Here is a 20532-nt window from a genome sequence, read left to right as displayed (position 1 = left end):
GATTAACCATTATAATCATTCTCCCACTCAACATCTACCCTAAATCACCAGAAGTTCAAATGCCATCACCATAGCCCTATCATTCTCACCTCGATATTTCTGACTGTTCACTGCTAAAAAATCCTATCATCTACTTTCTACATAAAGGCCAGAGATCTTTCTAAAATCATTAACTGGGCATGGTGGCACCTGTCTGTAATTTCAGTGACTTGGGAGGTTGAGGCAGGAGGATCATAGATTTGAAGTCAGCCTCAGATTAGGCCCTAAGCAATGTAATCAATCTCTGTCCCAAAATAAAAAATAAAAACTGCTAGGGATATGGCTCAGTGTTTAAGTACTCCTGAGTTCAATCCCCCAGTACCAAAATAAATAAATAAATAAATAAGAAAGATAAAATAAAAAACTGTAATATATATGATATATATAAATAATCATGTCTTATTACTCTTCTGTATAAAACTCATGAATGAATGATCCTCCACCAAGGAAAATTAAGTGATTCCTCCTTTTCTTCTACAGAACTGACATTTACTATCCCTCTAGCTTTAGCATCAAACCCTCCCTCTTAGCAATTTCCATGCGTGGTGCTGAGTGCTATTTTGGAGACTGACAGAGGGCTTAATCTTTTGTCCAAATGACAGATTTCCACATCCTGTTTCTCTATTTTTCTGCCTTGTGACTTTTTAAGTTGATAGACTTAGCTTATCAGAACAGGAGTCATGTGGGTAGGGCTTCTGATACAGATCAGGAATCCAGTAAAGCTGGGTAAACTGGTGCACTCTGGATCAAGCAGAACTGTAGCAGCAGCATGAGGCCTGGAATCCAGGCCTCCTGACTCTGAGTCCAGTGCTCTTCCCATGCCACCACACTTATTCCTGGCCATAAAGACACAAAGTGACAGAGCCTTCATCTTAGTGTGTGACATCACCCCTGAGTTCTAGGAGATCCACATGTCATTTCCTTCACCAAACACCCAGTCCTGTACTAGTTTCCATTCCAACTAGACACTGTCTGGAAAACATGAAAGAGTGGAAAGGTTTTACACATGACCAGAACTACAAGTTGGTCAAGAAGAATGTGTCCAAAGCACTTAGGTTGTCTGGAAAACACACGTAGGTGCTCAAATGTGTGTTTTCATGGGGAAGGAGGGATTTTTGGAGGTTGGTTTTGGTGCAATGGAAGTTTTTCCGAAAAGTATAGTAGTGACTTGTGAAATATCAGAATTAACTTCAGAAAAATACTTGTATCATTAGATTAAAAAGCACTTGGCAACTTTAAAAGAAAGAAAGCAGTAATGTCATGTATTTCTTAATGATCACATGATAAGATTGTCGAACATGGGGAAACTTGTTACTGAGAGTCTCCAGGACACCTGCCAATCCCTGATGTATGTTGACTTGAAATCAACCTTCTTTTGTGTCATTCCAGAGTTGTTGGGTCCTGCAGAATGGATTAGGCATGAAAAGGACGAATAAAAAAGGATGACAAGGAACTTTAGCAGGATAAACCATGTTCTTGTAGTATGTGTTCACACCTCAACACAAGGATAATCATGGAACTTGGAACTAGAAATTCAGAGACAGGTCCCAAATCTGCTCCTACTTACCATAAACAAGTGACTCAAACTCTGAGCCTCTGATTTCCATTTCTTTGCATTGTAACAGAACTCCCCAGAGCACATTCCAGAAACATCATCTCTAAAAATGGTGACCTAAGGAACCTGTGTGAAAATGTATTTAAGAGATACTATAACACACATCACACTTCATGATTCATGATGCCTATTAGCCATCAAAAGCTCTGATGAGTGCTTCAGCAATGAAATCATTTTCCCATGGAAATGCGTTTATGGTAACAAGGTCCTACGGAATGATTGGGGAAGATTAGATAAAGTATTGTCTTAGTCAGCTTTTTCACTGCTGCAACCAAAAGACCTCACAAGAACAATTAGAGGAGGAGACATTTATTTTGGTGCTCATGCTTTCAGAGGTCTCAGTCCATAAATGACTGACTCATTACTGTGGGTTCTAGGTGAGGCAGAACATCATGGTAGTAATGTGTGGAGTAGGAAAGCAACTCAGGACATGGAACCAGCAAACAGAGTCTCAACTCCCCCAAGGACAAAATCTATACCCCAAAAGGACACTCCCATGACCCACCTCCTCCAGTGACACCCTGTCTGCCTATAGTTATTTCTCAATTAATCCCTTTTATGGGGTTAATGCACTAATTAGATTAAGATGATCAAAACCGAAGCATTTCACCTTTATACTTTCTTGCATTTTCTCACACATGAGCTTCTATGCAACCTAATACCTAAACTGTAACAAGTACTTTCAAACATGTCTTTAGAATTTAATCCGTGGTCCTGTGTAGAGTGCACTATGCTCTACGACTGGTGAGAATGAGTTGAGAATGTGTATATTTGCCTGAAATATCTAAAAAGTTGAAGGACAGTATAGCGAAATCTGCAAAGATGGGCACCAGAAATGCTTCTATTTTCTGAATCCTCAAGACCCTCTTTATAGTAAGTAGATTCTATTTCCCTTATCCTTGAATCTGGTTTAAACTAGTTACTTGCACTAAAAAGTGTGACAGAAATGATGCTGCATTAGCCTGGGCCTACCTCTTAAGATATTTGATCGATTGCTTCCTTTTTCACTCTTTCAGAGCACAGCCACTGTGTAAACAAACTTGAGCTAGACTACTGGATGATGAGAGGAGAGAGCGAGAGAAAGAGGAATTATGCATGATAACTTAGACTCTTTCACATACATTCTGCCCTGTGGGCCCCAGATGTTTGAGTGAGTCACCTGAGATGTTCTAACCTCAGTCAAACTTCCAACTGAACAAAGTTCCCTTATTTACTGACCCTAGTTAATATCATATAGAGCAAGCAACCAAGAGCAGATTCAAAAATCATACATTAGAAAAAAAAAAAAAAAACTTTGTTGTCCTCAAGCCACTGAGTGATGGAGAAATGTTAGATAGCACTAGATAACTGAAAAATAAAAAAATAGGTAGTGCTACCATAAATAAAATATAAAATTCTTGGTTTCAGCTTCAAAACCAGACTGCAGGCACAGGCCAGAAGTGAGGCAAGGATACTCTTAATGGAGAATGGCAGAGAAATATGGAAATTGTTCTTGGAGACTACAGAAAGGGTGACAAGTTTTATGAATGGAAACATTATTACAGTAGTAAAGTGGAAAGTTTAAGAAAAAAAATGGAACTAGTGAACTTGCGAATCTTGATGAGGAAGTTTTTATGATAGATATTGACTCTATAAATTGGTTCTTTTATCTACCTATTAAGTGAATGGAGAAATAAATTAAGAAAGACCTGTTCCATTTCCAAAAAGAATTTAGAGAAAATATTTCCAATCCTGGATATGCAGAGTTGGAAACTAAAACTCTTTCTGATCTTCAACTACTTCAGCTGACATATAATGAGAAAAGTAACATATGGTCCCCAGGCAAATATCAAATCCTGAGTACTGGCAGTGACATGTGGGGATGTCATCAAGATCAAATATAAGATGTGGTCATGAGACCCGTTGTTAGGACATCAGGTATTTTTAAGTTGTGGCTGTTGAATCTTCCTCAGATGGTACACAGACCTGAGAATCTTAAGGTTATTCACCAACAATATCTTGATTCAGAATCCAAAGTGGAGAGAGCTTTGATATGAAGAAACATTTAGTATGGCACTATCTCATGGAGCAAATTATAATGTCATATACAGAGAGCTGACAAAAATTTGTCACTAATGATAGATTTAATCTATCATAATATCTTTCTTAAAATAATTTTATTGATATAAAATTTACATAAAACAAAATTCACCAATCTTGGCGTGATATTGCTTAATAGAATGACTATGGATGACATTAATGTATGTATTTTTTGAAAAATTAGAAGAAAGTACATTGAGTGTTGACACGAAGAAGAAATAATAAATGTTCATATTTCATCCATGAACATGGTATATCTCTCCCATCATTTAAGTCTTTAGTATCTCTCAGGAATAATGTTTTAGCTTTCAGTGCACTCTTTGTATGTATTTTAAATATGTCCTTTAAATATCTAATAGTTTTAAGTAATCATTAATGGTACTTTAAAATTTTATACAGTTGTTTTCTATTAATTATTTTTTGAAAATAATTTATTGATGTGAAAGTCACAAAACATAAAGTTAACAGATTATTTTTTTCCATAGTGCTGGAGATTGAACTCAGGACTTTTCCTCTGTTAGACAAATGCTGTACCACTGAGCTACATTCCCAGCACTGAAACTAACAATTTTAAGTTTTAAAATTCAGAAGTATTTAGTACACTCACAGTGTCTCACAACCATTACTTCTTTCACCTTTGAAAACATTTCCATCATTCAAAAGTAAAGTCCCTTACCCATTAATCAGTTTTTTTCTCCTTTCCTCCTTCTCACACCTCCTGAAGTCAGTAGTTTGTTTTCTTCCTTCTCACAACCCCCAAAAGTCAGTAGTTTGCTTTCTGACCCTATGGACTTAACTACTCTGAACATGTTTTATGGTTTGGATATTAAATGTCCCTCCAAAATACTAGTGCTGAAGTTTTGCTTCCCAGTAGAACAGTGTTCAGAGCTGGGGATGTGGAGAAGTGATTGGATCATGAGGCATCTTACATCATCAATAGATTAATTCAATGAGAAACTCATATTTGGTGGCATTATCTGAAGGTAGTGTAAAATGTAGGTTGATGGGACCTATATGGAGGAAGTAGGTCACTGGTGGGATGTGCCCTGGTGGAGTATTTTGTCCCCCCTGACCTTTCCTACTTTCCCCTCTCTGCTTCCTATCTACCATTAGTGGAGCAGCTTTCCTTTGCCAAACCCTTCCACCATAATATTCTGCCTTGACTCATGCTCAAAACAATGGAATCAGCTGACTATTTTCTTCTTCCATCTTTGAATTATCATTGTCATATTTTTATTTTCATTTATCTTATGAATATTAGAATATTGCTTTGTTGGAGGCATTTAGTGGATGAAGACTTATCATCATCATTACTAAGGTTATGATCATCTTGACATCTTCTGATTATTAAGCTTATCTAATCTCTAAATCAGTGAAGAATATTTTTCATAAGATTATCATAAATTGTCCTTCACAGAATTTGACAAAACAGCTACACAATTAAGGTCAGATTAATCAAAATACATAGAATTGCCCATGATGTTCTATGCTAGGCACTAAGGGAAATAGAAAAGTGTGCAAGATTATTAACCTGTGTGCATAGAATTGAGTTGGATTTCCATTGGAGAAAAACTTAGAGTATATACAAAATATTAATGTGATAGCTGAACTTGATTTTCCCATGAATCTTACAAAGTGATATAGGGAATAAAGATTAAGGTCAGGTTAAGAGATGTATGTATATAATAAAAATTATTGGGTCCCAAGAGGGGTCAAAGGAGAGAGAAATAACTGTATTCTGAAATCATAAAAGCCTTCCTAAAAAAGGAAGACACTGATTTAATAGTCAAGGGAAGTGAAGACTATAACTTAAAAGACACACAGAAGCAAGGATGTTCAAAATGCCTTTGCTTCCCCCAAATGTTTTATCTCCATGAGAGGTCAAATAAACAAAAGGTGTCACTAAATCATGGCTGACTTCAGTTAACAGGTTTCTCCATCTTTTGCAAGTTTACGGTCAGACATCAAATTCTTTGCCTTCTTATATCTTTTCCTTCCTAAGATGCACTTGGTAACCATGCATCAGATTCTTGGTAGTGAAGAAAACACATGAAGAGAAGACTCTGGGCTTCTAGTCAAGGAATTCACATACTGTAAGATGAGGTGGCTTGCAAAAGGTTTACACAGAGGCAAGAATTTGTTTCCTTTTTCTGACAAAGTATTATCATACTAATACGTTTACATAAACTTTACTTTCCAGAAAAAAAAAAAAAAAGCAACTCAAACCATGGTAAATCTTAGAACAACCCTCCCCTCCTGCAGACCTACTTGCAATTGAACACTAAGTTCTGTGTATTCTCCTTGTTGTGTATCTGCTAATTGCATGGGGCTAATTTCAACCCACAGCCCCACCTTGATCCAAAGTACTGTCACTTCTTGGGTTAGGACAGCACAGAGGCTACCACTGGCCCTGAAGAACCCTTTCCAGACGGAAAGTCCAGTGTTTTCAGGATCATGATCTTATTTGACACTGCCTATATTTTTAGGGAGAAAAAAAAAAAGCTGTCTTTCGTTTATCTGTAAAGGTCTTTCAGATCTTTAAAGACCTGTGTTCAATTTCTGCCTTTACCACTTACTAGCTATATGACTGGGGACAGTTAGTAAAAATTTGAACCACAGATTCCTTAACTAAAATTTCAACCATAATGTCAACGACATAATAAGGCTGCACTTGGGTTGAGTGGGAAAGTCTTTCAAAGGGTCTGGCACATAGTAAGTAATAAATGAATACTAGCCTTCAGTAGTAGAAATAGGAGTGGCAGTAGTAATGAAGTAATATCTGTTCTGGGCCATGCTGGCTGCATGATTATATACATATTGTTAATCATCTGTCAGCCTCAGAATTAATTCTAGTCAATTCTTATAATTGGTGCTAGAGTTACATAATGAATGCAAATACCATGGAAAAATCATGAAATATTTTATATATATATATATATATACACACACACATATGTGTGTGTGTATATCTATATATGTGAAGAAATAAATGTCAAATAATGAGATATTTCAACCAACTGTCATGTGTTTACAAAATATTGGAGGGTTTGATTTAAAATATTAAATATAGGGGAATGCTTTCAGTTTTTCACCATTTAGAATGATATTGGCCATGGGCTTAGTGTAGATGGCCTTTACAATGTTAAGGAATGTTCCCACTATCCCTATTTTTCCTAGTATTTTGAGCAAGAAGTGATGCTATATTTTATTGAATGCTTTTTCTGCATCTATCAAAATAATCATGTGATTTTTAACATTAAGTCTGTTGATATGATGAATGAAATTTATTGATTTCTGGATGTTGAACCAACCTTGCATCCCTGGGATAAAACCCACTTGATCGTGGTGCACTATCTTTTTAATATATTTCTGTATGCGATTTGGTAAAAGTTTGTTGAGAATTTTTGCGTCGAAGTTCATTAAGGATATTGGTTTGAAATTTTCTTTCCTCAATGTGTCTCTGTCTGATTTAGGTATCAGAGTGGTATTGGCTTCATAGAATGAGTTAGGGAGGGTTCCCTCCTCTTCTATTTCATGGAATACTTTGAGGAGTATTGGAATGAGCTCTTCTTTAAAGTTTTTGTAGAACTTGGCTGAGAACCCATCTGGTCCCAGACTTTTCTTTGTTGGTAGGCTTTTGATGGCTTCTTCTATTTCATTGCTTGAAATTGATTTATTTAAGTTGTGTATGTCCTCCTGGTTCAGTTTAGGTAATTCATATGCCCCTAGAAACTTCTTGATGTCTTCCAGGTTTTCTGTTTTGTTGGAGTATAGATTTTCAAAATAGCTTCTAATTATGTTTTGTATTTCACTCGTGTCTGTTGTGATATTTCCTTGTTCATTCTGAATTTTAGTAATTTGAGTTTTCTCTCTCTTTCTCTTTGTTAGTGTGGCTAAGGGTTTATTAATTTTGTTTATTTTTTCAAAGAACCAACTCTTTATTTTGCTAATTTTTTGAATTGTTTCTTTTGTTTCAATTTCGTTGATTTCAGCTCTGATTTTAACTATTTCCTGTCTTCTACTGCTTTTGGTGTTGGTCTGCTCTTCTTTTTCTAGGGCTTTGAGCTGTAGTGTTTAGTCGTTTATTTGTTGATTTTTTCTTCTTTTGTTGAATGCGCTCCATGAAATAAATCTTCCTCTAAGTACTGCTTTCATAGTGTCCCAGAGATTTTGATATGATGTGTCTTTGTTCTCGTTTACGTCTAAGAAATTTTTATTTCACTCTTGACGTCTTCTTTTATCTATTCATCATATAATAGTGCATTATTTAATATCCAGGTATTGGAGAAGTTTCTGTTTTTTATTCTGTCATTTATTTCTAATTTCAATCCATTATGATCTGATAGAATACAAGGTAGTATCTCTATCTTCTTGTATTTGCTAACAGTAGCTTTGTGGCATAAAACATGGTCTATTTTAGAGAAGAATTCATGTGCTGCTGAGAAGAAAGTGTATTCATTCTTTGTTGGATGGTATATTCTATATATGTCCTTGAAGTCTAAATTGTTGATTGTGTTATTGAGATCTATGGTTTCTTTATTCAATTTTTGTTTGGACGATCTATCCAGTGGTGAGAGAGGTGTGTTAAAATCCCCTAGTATTATTGTTTTGTGGTCTATTTGATTTCTGGAATTGAGAAGGATTTGTTTGACATACATGGATGAGCCAATGTTTGGGGAATAGATATTTATGATTGTTATGTCTTGCTGATTTATGCTTCCCTTAAGCAATATGTAATGTCCTTCTTTACAGGGATGCCCTCTTTCACCACTTCTATTCAACATCATCCTTGAAACTCTAGCCAGAGCAATTAGACAAACCAAAGAAATTAAAGGGATATGAATAGGAAAAGAAGAACTCAAACTATCACTGTTCACTGTGTCATGATTATATATTTAGAGGAACCTGGAAATTCCACCAGAAAACTCTTAGAACTCATAAGTGAATTCAGTAAAGTAGCAGGTTACAAGATCAATGCTCATAAATCCAATGCATTTTAATACATAAGTAATGAATCTTCAGAAAGAGAAGTTAGGAAAACTACCCCATTCAGAATAACCTTGAAAAAAATATAATACTTGGGAATCAATCTCACAAAAGAGGTGAAAGACCTCTACAATGAGAACTACAGAACACTAAAGAAAGAAATAAAAGAAAACCTTAGAAGATGGAAAGATCTCCCATGTTCTTGGATAGGCAGAATTAATATTGTCAAAATGGCCATACTACCAAAAGTGCTATACAGATTCAATGCAATTCCACTTAAAATTCCAATGATGTACCTTACAGAAATAGAGCAAGCAATTATGAAATTCATCTGGAAGAATAAGAAACCTAGAATAGCTAAAGCAATCCTTAGCAGAAAGAGCGAAGCAGGGGTATCGCAATATCAGATCTTCAACTCTACTACAAAGCAATAGTAACAAAAACGGCATGGTATTGGTACCAAAATAGACAGGTAGATCAATGGTGCAGAATAGAGGACACAGACACAAACCCATATAAATACAATTTTTTCATACTAGACAAAGGTGCCAAAAATATGCAATGGAGAAAAGGTTGCCTCTTCAACAAATGGTGTTGGGAAAATTGGAAATCCATAGGCAACAGAATGAAATTAAACCCCTATCTCTCACCCTGCACAAAACCCAACTCAAAATGGATCAAGGACCTCGGAATCAGACCAGAGACCCTGCATCTTATAGAAGAAAAAGTAGGTCTAGATCTTCAACATGTTGGCCTAGGATCAGACTTCCTTAACAGGATTCCCATAGCACAAGAAATAAAAGCAAGAATCAACAACTGGAATAGATTCAAACTAAAAAGCTTTCTCTCAGCAAAGGAAACTATCAGTAATGTGAAGAGAGTTCCTACAGAGTGGGAGAAAGTCTTTGTCACTCATACTTCAGATAGAGCACTACTTTCTAGAATATATAAAGAACTCAAAAAACTCTACACCAAGAATACAAATAATCCAATCAACAAATGGGCTAAGGAAATGAACAGAGACTTCATAGAAGAAGATCTACAAGCAATCAACAGATATATGAAAAAATGTTCAACATCTTTAGTAATAAGAGAAATGCAAATCAAAACTACACTAAGATTCCATCTCACCCCAATTAGAATGGCAATTATCAAGAACACAAGCAACAATAAGTGTTGGAGGATGTGGGGAAAAAGGTACTCTCATACATTGCTGGTGGGATTGCAAATTAGTGCAGCCACTCTGGAAAGCAGTATGGAGATTCCTCAGAAAGCTTGGAATGGAACCACCATTTGACCCAGCTATCCCACTCCTTGGCCTATACCCAAAGGACTTAAAATAAGCATACTACAGAGACACAGCCACATCAATGTTCATAGCTGCTCAATTCACAATAGCCAGACTGTGGAACCAACCTAGATGTCCTTCAATTGATGAATGGATAAAGAAACTGTGGTATATATATACAATGGTATATTACTCAGCCATAAAGAATGATAAAATTATGGCATTTGCAGGCAAATGGATGAAATTGGAGAATATCATGCTAAGTGAGATAAGACAATCTCAAAAAACCAAAGGACGAATGATCTCGCTGATAAGTGGATGATGACACATAATGGGGGTGGTGGGAGTGGTTAGTGTTAGGGTTAGGGTTAGGGAGGGGGACAATAATGGAGGAAGGAAGGACTATATAGAGGGAAAAGAAGGGTGGGAGGGGTGGGGGGAAGGGAAAAAATAACAGAATGAATCAAACGCCATTACCCTATGGAAATGTATGATTACACAAATGGTATGCCTTTACTCCATGTACAAACAGGGAAACAACATGTATCCCATTTGTTTACTATAAAAATAAATAAATAAAATATTAAATATATATCACAAAGTTAATAGAAAATTTAAAAAATCAATTTTCAAGTCAATATACTTGACACATTTATCAACAAGAAATAATTGCTGACCACTCTGCACAGATTTCACTGATCAGTTATTACTCCCTCCACATCACTTAGAAAAAGGCCATTCATCCATCTATACATCTCCCTAATCATTGATTTGTTCATTTACATGTTCACCTATTTCTTTCTTTTAGCCATTTACATTGACTGCTAAAATTTTCATTTGTATATTTAATAACTAAAATTTTATTTTACCAAAATAGATTATTTATTGCTTATCAATTTCAAAAGTTTTTATCATAGATTCAAGAATAAAATAAGCATAGTCAAATTTTTCTCTTCAGGTGGCTCTTAGGTTTCATGGAAGATTTGGACAAAGAGGTGTGAAGACAATACTTGAGAGGGAATTTCCCCGGGGTTCAGTAAAATGCAAAGAGTGAGCTGAACTGCACTGGTGGGCCAAGGAGAAAAGTATCAAAGAACAAAGAGGATCAACCAACAGGAACAATGAACAGGTGGTTTCTGGAGATGCTGCGTGGACCTGGCCGAAGGCAGACCTGAGGAAGTTAGCCATCAAGATCTCTTTACTGGGATATCCACCTGGCCACAGCAGTTTATTTCCTTTAAAACTGAGCACTGGGAGTCTGCCTACCTCAGGAGGCTGTAGTAGTAGAGACAATGGCTGAGAGTGGGTTTTCAGAAGAAAATGAGATACTGTGTGCAGTAGGTGATGAAGACTAGATCTTGTAAACCTGATGACAAGGAATAAACAATCGTAAGGGCTTCTTAAGAGCCTGGTGCGTCCATATCAAGAGCATCGCTAAGAGGTTTAATGGATCAAGCTAAAAATATGACTCAAATTTTATTAAGTTGTTCCATTTTCCAGAAAGAAATGCCACCTCCCCTTGTATTACTAATCCAGGAGATATTTTGCATATATCAGAATTTGAAAGAATGAGAACATTACAATTATTTCTTTCAGGAATATACATACATACACAAAAACACATATTTTGCAAAGTATTTTTAGAAAGTCTTTGAAGGGTGACCTCGATAAGTTTATTTTAATCTATTTTTTCCTGGTATGCTATGTGTATTTGACATGATCATTTTCAAACAAAGGGAAAGTTTAGGAGAGATAAAGGTAACCTTCCAAGCAGCGTTGATTATACTATGATATCTATCTATAAGGAATTCAAATGTCGAACAATATGCAACTTCTGGGCACAAAAACACATAAATTGAGTTGGAAGTATCCAGACTTTATAAACTGAACATCAATTCATTCATCTACTTGGTCATCTGAGATATATTTATTAAATATAATTAAAATAAATGCATTTTGTATTTAGAGCCACTTGAGTTCCCGACTCTAGGACTTATAGATTATTTTATTTTGGTTAAAATACTTATTTTCTCTTATCCCTTCATTTTTTCAGAAGTTAGACTAGTTTGACATGCCATGCTGGACTGTGATAAAGACAAAATGAGATGATGCTTTCAGGGCCCAATTCAAGGACAAAGGCACATGAAGTCGTCTGAGCTCATCTTACATGGAAAGTGAAGATGAATGTAGTACTTCTTTATCCTCAAGCACCACACACTGGGGCTTGAGGAGAACTCAGATCACTATGATACTCAGTAGAGAAGCCAAGCTAGATGGAATATGGGGGTTGTAGCCAAGATGTAGGGCTGCGTTCACTTTCTTCTGGGAGAAATGTATGCTAGGAGAGCTGAGTTCGCCCATGACCTCCCCCCTCTTCACCTGTGGAAAGGTAGCCCATAGTGAGCCATCACTCTCCTCGCAATCTCTGAGGCACGTGAACATTATCCTTTGAATGGGGAACTCAAGTTAAAAACTTGAGAATGCTTGCTCTGAAGTGGAGTGAGCCAACTGACATATTACTTACCACAGTTCTTCCCTCCTGTGCCGTGACAGATGTCGTCATCAGATAATAGTGTTTCTTCGCTCTTGAGCTGAAATACAGCTTCAAGATCTGCTTCAGCATCTTCAGGACACAGTGTGTAGGATACCCTAGAATAAAGATATGGCACCCTCTGAATTAAATATAGATGGGAATGGTGAATACTGTTTCTACTTGTTGACTAACTTGCATCCAGCCATAGTGACTGAATCATACTGTAGAGAATGATTCTAGAACTTAGTTCAGGCTTTTCAAGAAAGAGAAACATTCATTACTCCTACTGTGGTGTATTTCAGAGGTCTCTGAAAAATATTTTTTGATCTTAAAATTCTCAAGCCTAACATCAGTACAATTTATTCATTCAACATGGCATGTATAGTGCTATGTCCCCAAAGTGATGATTCAACTCAGCTTAGCAAGAGTAACCATACAAACAAGGATGAGATGTCACTGCAGAAGCAAAAGCAGTACCATTACCACTTTGGGGAGGAAGATGAATCACAGGATGCTTCAAGGGAAGTACCACAGGAATCTTAGGGCAGGAGGAGTTGATGAGACAGAAGAGAGGGAAAGGGGGAGGTTCTGCACACAGGCATGGTTTGAGCAAAGACTAGCAAGCAGGACTAGCAAAATGTATGAGGAAATGAACGCCAGAGAAATCATCTGTGCTGACGGATAAATGAAAAAGTGAGGAGAGGATGAAGCTGGGCAAATAGCCTAAAGCTGGCATCACAAAAGGCCCTAATTGTCGTGTGAATAAATAGCTCACCCACAGACATGGGGGATGCGCAGGACTGATATGACAGGGCAGAGACAGAACTAGTTCACTTTTTCCTCCATTTAGGTCTAGACCCACAAAAATTCAAGAAACTTCATGGATCTTTCCATACATTTTAGATTCTACATCATACGTTGGGTGTTCAATGAAGATACCAGAGGGACCATCTGGCTAAAAAGATTGGGCCATTCTCCTTTGATCATGATTCCAGCTTCATTTGCTTTCTTAGTACTGCTTCTCTGTTCTCCCTTCCATCCTTCCTTCTTCCCTTTCCCTTTCCTTTCTTTCTCTTCCATGTGGAACTGAGAAGTACCTCTTCACTTCATCCCAATAACAGGGGTAAGCCATTACCTTAAAATCTCCCAGAGTTTGATGCAGAGATAGGGAGTTGCGATGGGAAATGCAACTATTTTTTCCCTTCCTCTTTATTCAAGAGTCATCTTGCTGCCATGTGTTGGGATTCCCTTTGAGTACGAGGCCAAGTTGCTATAGGGACATAAGAAATGGAAGCGTGGATCTCTGATGTCAGCTTTTGATTCCTCAACCAGTCATGTCTGACATTGTTGTTCCCCTTAGATTTTCTAGGTATTCGAGACAATATATTTCCTGTTTTACTTTGAAGCTTGTTTGAATTCATGTCTGTCACTAATAATGCAGAGTTTCAAGAAGTATTTATGTATGAGAATTTCATGTATGACTTTATTTAAGGAAAGATTCTCTCTCACTGTTTTGGCTCTGCCAGAATATAAATTTGGGAACCTCTGATCTCATCCAATGTAATCATTTACAGAGGAGGTAACTGAAGCAAAATACAGGATCAGTTCCCAAAGTTACACAGCCAAAGCCTGGCAGAGCTGGCACTGAAATGCAAGGCTTGTGGGTCTATAGCTGTTTGTCTCACTCAGATGTATCTGTCCATGTGCATAATGCTACCAGCCATCTCTATCCAACATCACTGTGACTTACCAAATGTCAAGAAATAGTATTCCCACACTTGCCAACAGGGAAATATTGAGGAAGGAGACTTATCTATCCCTAGCAATGACTTCCCACGTTAGCCACACACAAAGATGCATTGAGCAATAGAGGAGGAAAATTTACTCAATCAACCAGACGGTGTGGAAATGACCCTGTAGGATTCTTGGAATCCCTCAGCCCCAACAGGGGCAGCACTGTTTGGGACTGTTAGTGGTACATCAGCCTGGTACTGGAGCACCACCTCCTGGTTAGGCTGGAAGTTTGGTTTACCTTTCTAGTTGGACAAAGTCTGACCTTAATCACAAGTTTAGGACCTAAGAGTTGGAAGGACCTTTAGAAAGAACCTAATCAATTACCTCTATTTTATGGGTGAGGAGACAGATTACAAGAGGAGAAATGTCTTCCTGCCACCATAGAAACCAATAAAGAGCAGAGATAGCATGAGAACTTTCCCTGTTCCTTCCCTGTCTAGTGACCAATTCTGTAGTTGAAAAAGTTGAGGATTACTTACAGAAATGAGGGGTCAATTGAAAGAACTGAGTAACAGAACAGAGACAATTAGCAATCTAGTTTGAAGGAGTTGTAGGCTTTCTCTTAACAGCACTAATCCACCTCAGTATGAATCAGCTTCAAATATTTCCCATGCTTGTATTACTTCACTTGAGATTAAAATCCTAAAGAGATGAAAACAGATTGGCTTAGCTTGAGAACCTAGTCAAAACATAGTGGGAAACTAAAAGATCTCCTATGGATAGTTCCATCAAGACTTTATAGGAAAAAACCCCTATAGAGAGAGGTATCTTCCCAAAGGAAATTGAATGGTATTCCCAAAAGAAAAGGGTAGGGATGCTAGGGAGACAAAAACAACAGATGTCCACTGCAGGAAGGAAGCCAAGGATATTACTCAGGCATTTCCAAATTAGGGTCATGAGGCATCTACTCTTAGGCCAGGGGCATGAATTCTCTCTTAGAGAGCTTCTTAGGTATTGTGGATGCCTGAGCATGGAAAGCTGTGGATGAACCACCTCTGACAATCTAATGCACCTCTCCTTCAGCAGTGTTATTCCACTGCTTTTTATTATCCAAATGAGGGTTGTTCCACTTTTAATTATCTCAGAACTTGTGAACTATGCCATATAACACCACCATGCAAATAAAATATGAGCCTTGCTTCTCATAGAAAATATGAAATGATCCACAGAAGACCTCAAAAACCACAAGGTGTAATCTGTTGGTCTCCTCTTCCAAAGCATGTCTGTCTATTATGTATTAGGTCCCCTTTAGGTCAGAGTTCCTCTCCCTTGGCACTGGATATTTTGGGTTGGAGGCTCTTTGTTGAAGGTTGCCCTGTTCATTATAGATTTGGATGCAACCCTGGTTTTACTTCCCAGATGCCAGTGGCAGCCCTTCAGTTGGGACAAATAAAAATGTCTCTAGACTTTGCAAATTTTGGGAGGGGGGTGGAGGGCAGATTTGTTTCTGGCTGATGGCTACTGGTCTATATGTTTTGAGATGAATCCAGGAACTCCAGAAACCCATTGCTTTTTAAACTCATTGGGAATATTTTATCAGTCAATGGCACTCAGCTCCAAGAGAATTTGCACTGAATTGGAGATTTTTTAGGAATATTGAGCAGAGGGATAGGTAAATTACTCATTAGAGATGCAGTAGGAAAAAGCAGATTAGATAGGTGTGGGGTTTTATTGTTTATTTGTTTGCTTTCTTCCTTTGCTTTTTTGGTTGGTTTTGTTTTGTTTAATTCTTAGAATAAACAGGTTCACTTCTTAGATCATTCTATTGCTATTTATCCAATAGATATGTTATTTCTTCTCAGTTATTTTGACTATGAAGGGCCAACTGAAACTGTGTTAAAATCACAAAATGAAGTACAGTGCGAACAGGAAATGGAAAGGACAAGACATTAAAAATACAGGATCCAATACTCCCTCCACTTACAGGAACCCACAGGAGCCCGTAGTCATTCCTGCAAAGTCTCTCTGACCTTTTGCTGTATTATCCTCTACCAGCTGACCACCTTTGCTTATTCAGTTATTGCTTCCTTGTGACTTGAGTTTGGCAGTGACTTATCAAGAAAACTCCAACATCTTTCTTTAATGATGTAGCCTTAGGGATTTAGCTACTAACCTAAAACTTCCTTCTTTCTATAGTTTCAAGTTCTAATTTCTTGAAAAGAAAAAGTTAGCTCATTATTTTTCATGGGGCTGCAACATAGGTAATTGGTCTGTGTATGGCTTAACTATTGTATTTGTTACTGTGTCCTTTGATTATAAAAAACCATGTCGGTTTAAACAATACAGAAAAATGTATTGTCCATTGACGTGAGATCCTAAAGCAGGGCCTTCCCTGAGTCATTTGAGTTCATATTTCATTGATGATACAATGACGCAGATCCTCTAATTGTCTTCCTCACTATCTTTAGTACATTGGTTTTGTTCTGAGCCCTGATCCCCTTCATTGTCACTGTTATCACCTGATCTAAGTGTCTCTCCAACCATGAACAACGTCTGCATAAGAAGACCTTGGTCTTACTAAATTATTTAAGAATGAAGAAACCTTTTCCAAAGGTTCACCAGGAGACCCATCCCCAACATTACCCTCACATTTTTCTAACAGAATCCTGAACTGCTATATGCAAATCAAATACTGCAGAGAGGAATGAGAATTTCTGATTTTCTTGGACTAACCAGGTTTTACTTCTGAACTGAAAATGGAGTCAAATTTCCTAGTAATTGCTGGCTGCACAAAATGGCAGATTGTTTACTCAAGGAAATGGGTGGAACTGGATGTTGGCGGCGATGATGTTTGATTCATCTGGCTTCAGGTTGAGGGGCTACTTTTGTCCTTCCTTCCGTGCTCAGGGAAGATGAGATCCTTTGGCACAACCTTATTGACTGGCTGACCTGTGGATCTGTCCGCTTTTGGGTCTGTTGTTCACTCTTACTTCAATAAAGTGTGGTAAATGATTCAACTGGTGGAGATTTCAGCTTCCTACTGGCAGGACTGAGGGTGACAGTTTCCTTCAGACGGGCTAAGGAGCTACTACTACCATCATCAGAGGTCAATATAAAAGTGTGTTCTTCCAATTCATCTTGTATGGCCCTCATCTTTTTAATTTTGTCCAATTATTTGTCTATCCAATTTGTATTGAGTGCCTGCTGTGTGTCATGTCTTAGGATACAGAAATGAACAGGACATGATGCAGAAACAGAACAAAACCCACAGTGGCTAATCTACAAACTAGAAGCTTCATCGAGGTCTGAGAATTAAAATCTAACAATTCCAGCTGGATAATATGTTACTAAAAAAGTGCTAAACAGTGGCATTTCAGGATAAAAAATAATTAATTGGTTTATAAAAGATGGTGATATTGGCTCAAATATTCAAGCTCTAGCTATACTAAAAGTAATTACAGGATTACTTCAAATGCTGATAGTACCTCCTAGCGCACTTCCATATCAGTGAGCAAAGTTCATCTTTACCCTCAGCCCTGTGGGTCTCACAGCAGAGATATTTCCCATGCCCATCTGAAACAGTGCTACGGAGAATGTGATTGTTAATTTTAGATACATTTTCACTGGTTGGAAGAATATCTAGGAACCTGAAAAAGCACTGTTAGGGCTAGATCCTTGAGAGTGTTTCCAGAGAAGAATTAGTGTGTGAGTTTGAGTGCTAGAAGGGATGATCTGCTCTCAGAGATGTGGACACCATCCAGTCTAGGGGCCAGAGAAGGCAAATGCAGAAGGCAAATTGGTCTCTGCTGTGAGAGCTGGATAGACTTTTTCCCCCCAGTGCCTTGAAAGCCAGAATTCCAGGATCCTGTCTCTTTGAACTTCAGGATTTATACCAGCATCCTTCTACACCCAGACCCTCAGGCTTTCAACCCAGACTGAGAATCACGTCACTGACTTTCCTGGCTGGTAGGTCTTCCAGACTCGAGTTGAGCCACCCCTCCAGCATCCCATGGGTCTCCAGCCTGTGATGGAGTCCCTCGTGATTGCATGAACCATTCCCTAAGAGATTCTCTCTCACAGATCTATATACATACTCTCCAAGGGCATTTCTCTAGGAAACCCTAAGATAGAGAAGATTGATCCCTATTGAACTAGCCCATGTCTGAAGTAACAGAACTAATCCACGGAAGAGTATGGACTTGAACCCAAGGCCTGTTTTCATATTCACTCTTTATCCTACCCCATAAGATGCCAAAAGTTCTGTGTTTCTTGCTTGACAAAAGGAAAGTCATGGGTTATCAAGTGGAACTAGTTATGGCTCTTGGAGCCTATCTATGTTAGACTTTTTTTCAATTTTTCAATTTTATTTGTTCTAATTAATTGTAGATGACATTTGAATGCATATATACATTTTAAAGGATGGTACATAAATAGAGTGTAATCTCTCATTTTTCTGATTTTACATATTGCAGGATCACATCGGTCAAGCTCTAAGTAAGTCTTAACATTGAAAATTTGATGGTTATAAAATAAATGTAAATCAACCTCTCTTAGGAACATATACATTGGATCAAACTAAGCTAAATCTCATAGGTAGAAATTATGAGGGGCCTGCCAAATAAATAGAAAAGAATAATCTGTAGCTAGCATGCCATCTTTGTATGTATAAATCGTATTTTAAAGATACTAGGAGAAGGTTTGCTCTGCTAAAGAGGTTAAATATTGCTGCCTGCCATCCTGTTTACACTGTTAATTTGCTTTCCAAATCCTTTTAGCCAGATAAAGCAAAGGTAAACTTCAGAAGAGACCTTGTACAAATTATCACCAATTCTAAATTAATAAGCCTTTTGCTTTATCTGAGTTGCAGAAAGACTAAACAAATGTGCTGGAATCATAAGCCTTACTATCTGAAGGGCCACGTTCCCCCTTTTAGCAGAATTTCCTCCCTCAGGAAATTCAGGAGGTCCACTGGTTTAAATAGTCCCATGTTTCAATATCCTCCGGACAGCAGGCCTACCTCTGGCCTTGCTTTGTTCCACCCGAGAGGTGACTCAGCCTTACTTACTGCTCTAATTTAAGATTTTAATTTTTCCATTTTCAGACTCCCATTCAACCACTTTAAGCACTTATGTAATTGTGTAGGATCTTGTCTTTTCCCTACAATTCTATGCTTAGAGTAGAAGCTGTTGGCCGTGACAGTGACGTCACGCACAGTTTAACTAGAACAGCAATGAACTGTGCTCTGTCGTCCACCAGAAGACCCAGGTGAGGACAATTGAGCTCTATTTGTATATGATTCTTAACTCCCCTTCATGCCAGGAGATTCGATGCACTCTTCCCAATTCATGAATTTTATAATGGAGAACGCTGGAAACGGACAAACCCTGCTCTAATCTCAAATCTGTACCCTCAGGCAAGTCACTTCCCTTCATTAAGGCTCCGTCTCTCCATATGTAAAATGAGAGTACCAATGTGATTAAGATCTCTTCAAAATATCAAAATGTTTTACTTCCACTTTGCAAAACTTTGTCTAAGTACTATTCTTTAATTGCTCACATCATCACAGTGACCCCGATGTTGTTCATGCATTTCCCAGAGCACTTTAGAAAGTCCCAGAGGTAATGATTTTCTGCTCACCCCCAAGCCTTAGGTATAGAACCCAGTTTATGGCACTTTCTTGCAAAAATCCATAATGTAGAAAAGCAAACATTGTTTTTGTGACAGAAAGTATGAAACAAACCCTTGTTCTAGGAAACATTTGCCAGAATAAATGCATATTTTTGAAATTTATCTGCACCTTCCACCATGACCAGGCTGAAAGTATATGTTGATGACCTAGGCCTTTTCCTGCCACTTCCAAAACATTCATTTCTCACTTCTTGTCACTCCATCTGGATCATGTGCAAGAGGATTTCAAAACATAATAAAAAAAAATACATGTATTGTTTATTTTCCCTCTCCAAAGAAAATAATAACAACAACAAAAAAGTAGTTACAGGCAGATATATTTTACCAAGCTAATTTTATCTTTTCATAGAAAGGTCATTCAACAATCATCAAGAAAACAAGTAATAAAAAAAAATTTTTAAAAACCCAACATCAAAATGGAAAATGAATTGACCAACCACCACCATCACCATCACAATAGCAATTAAAGAAAACACATAGCTTCATTTACTACCTACGCACAGAGGACTCTTGATTCCATTAGACCCAAGTCAGATTGCTCACCTTCTGGACTTCAGATGTATGCATTTA

Source organism: Sciurus vulgaris (genome assembly GCF_902686455.1).
Source record: "Sciurus vulgaris genome assembly, chromosome: 15".
Classification (NCBI taxonomy): Eukaryota; Metazoa; Chordata; class Mammalia; order Rodentia; family Sciuridae; genus Sciurus; species Sciurus vulgaris.
This window is presented reverse-complemented; position numbering follows the sequence as displayed.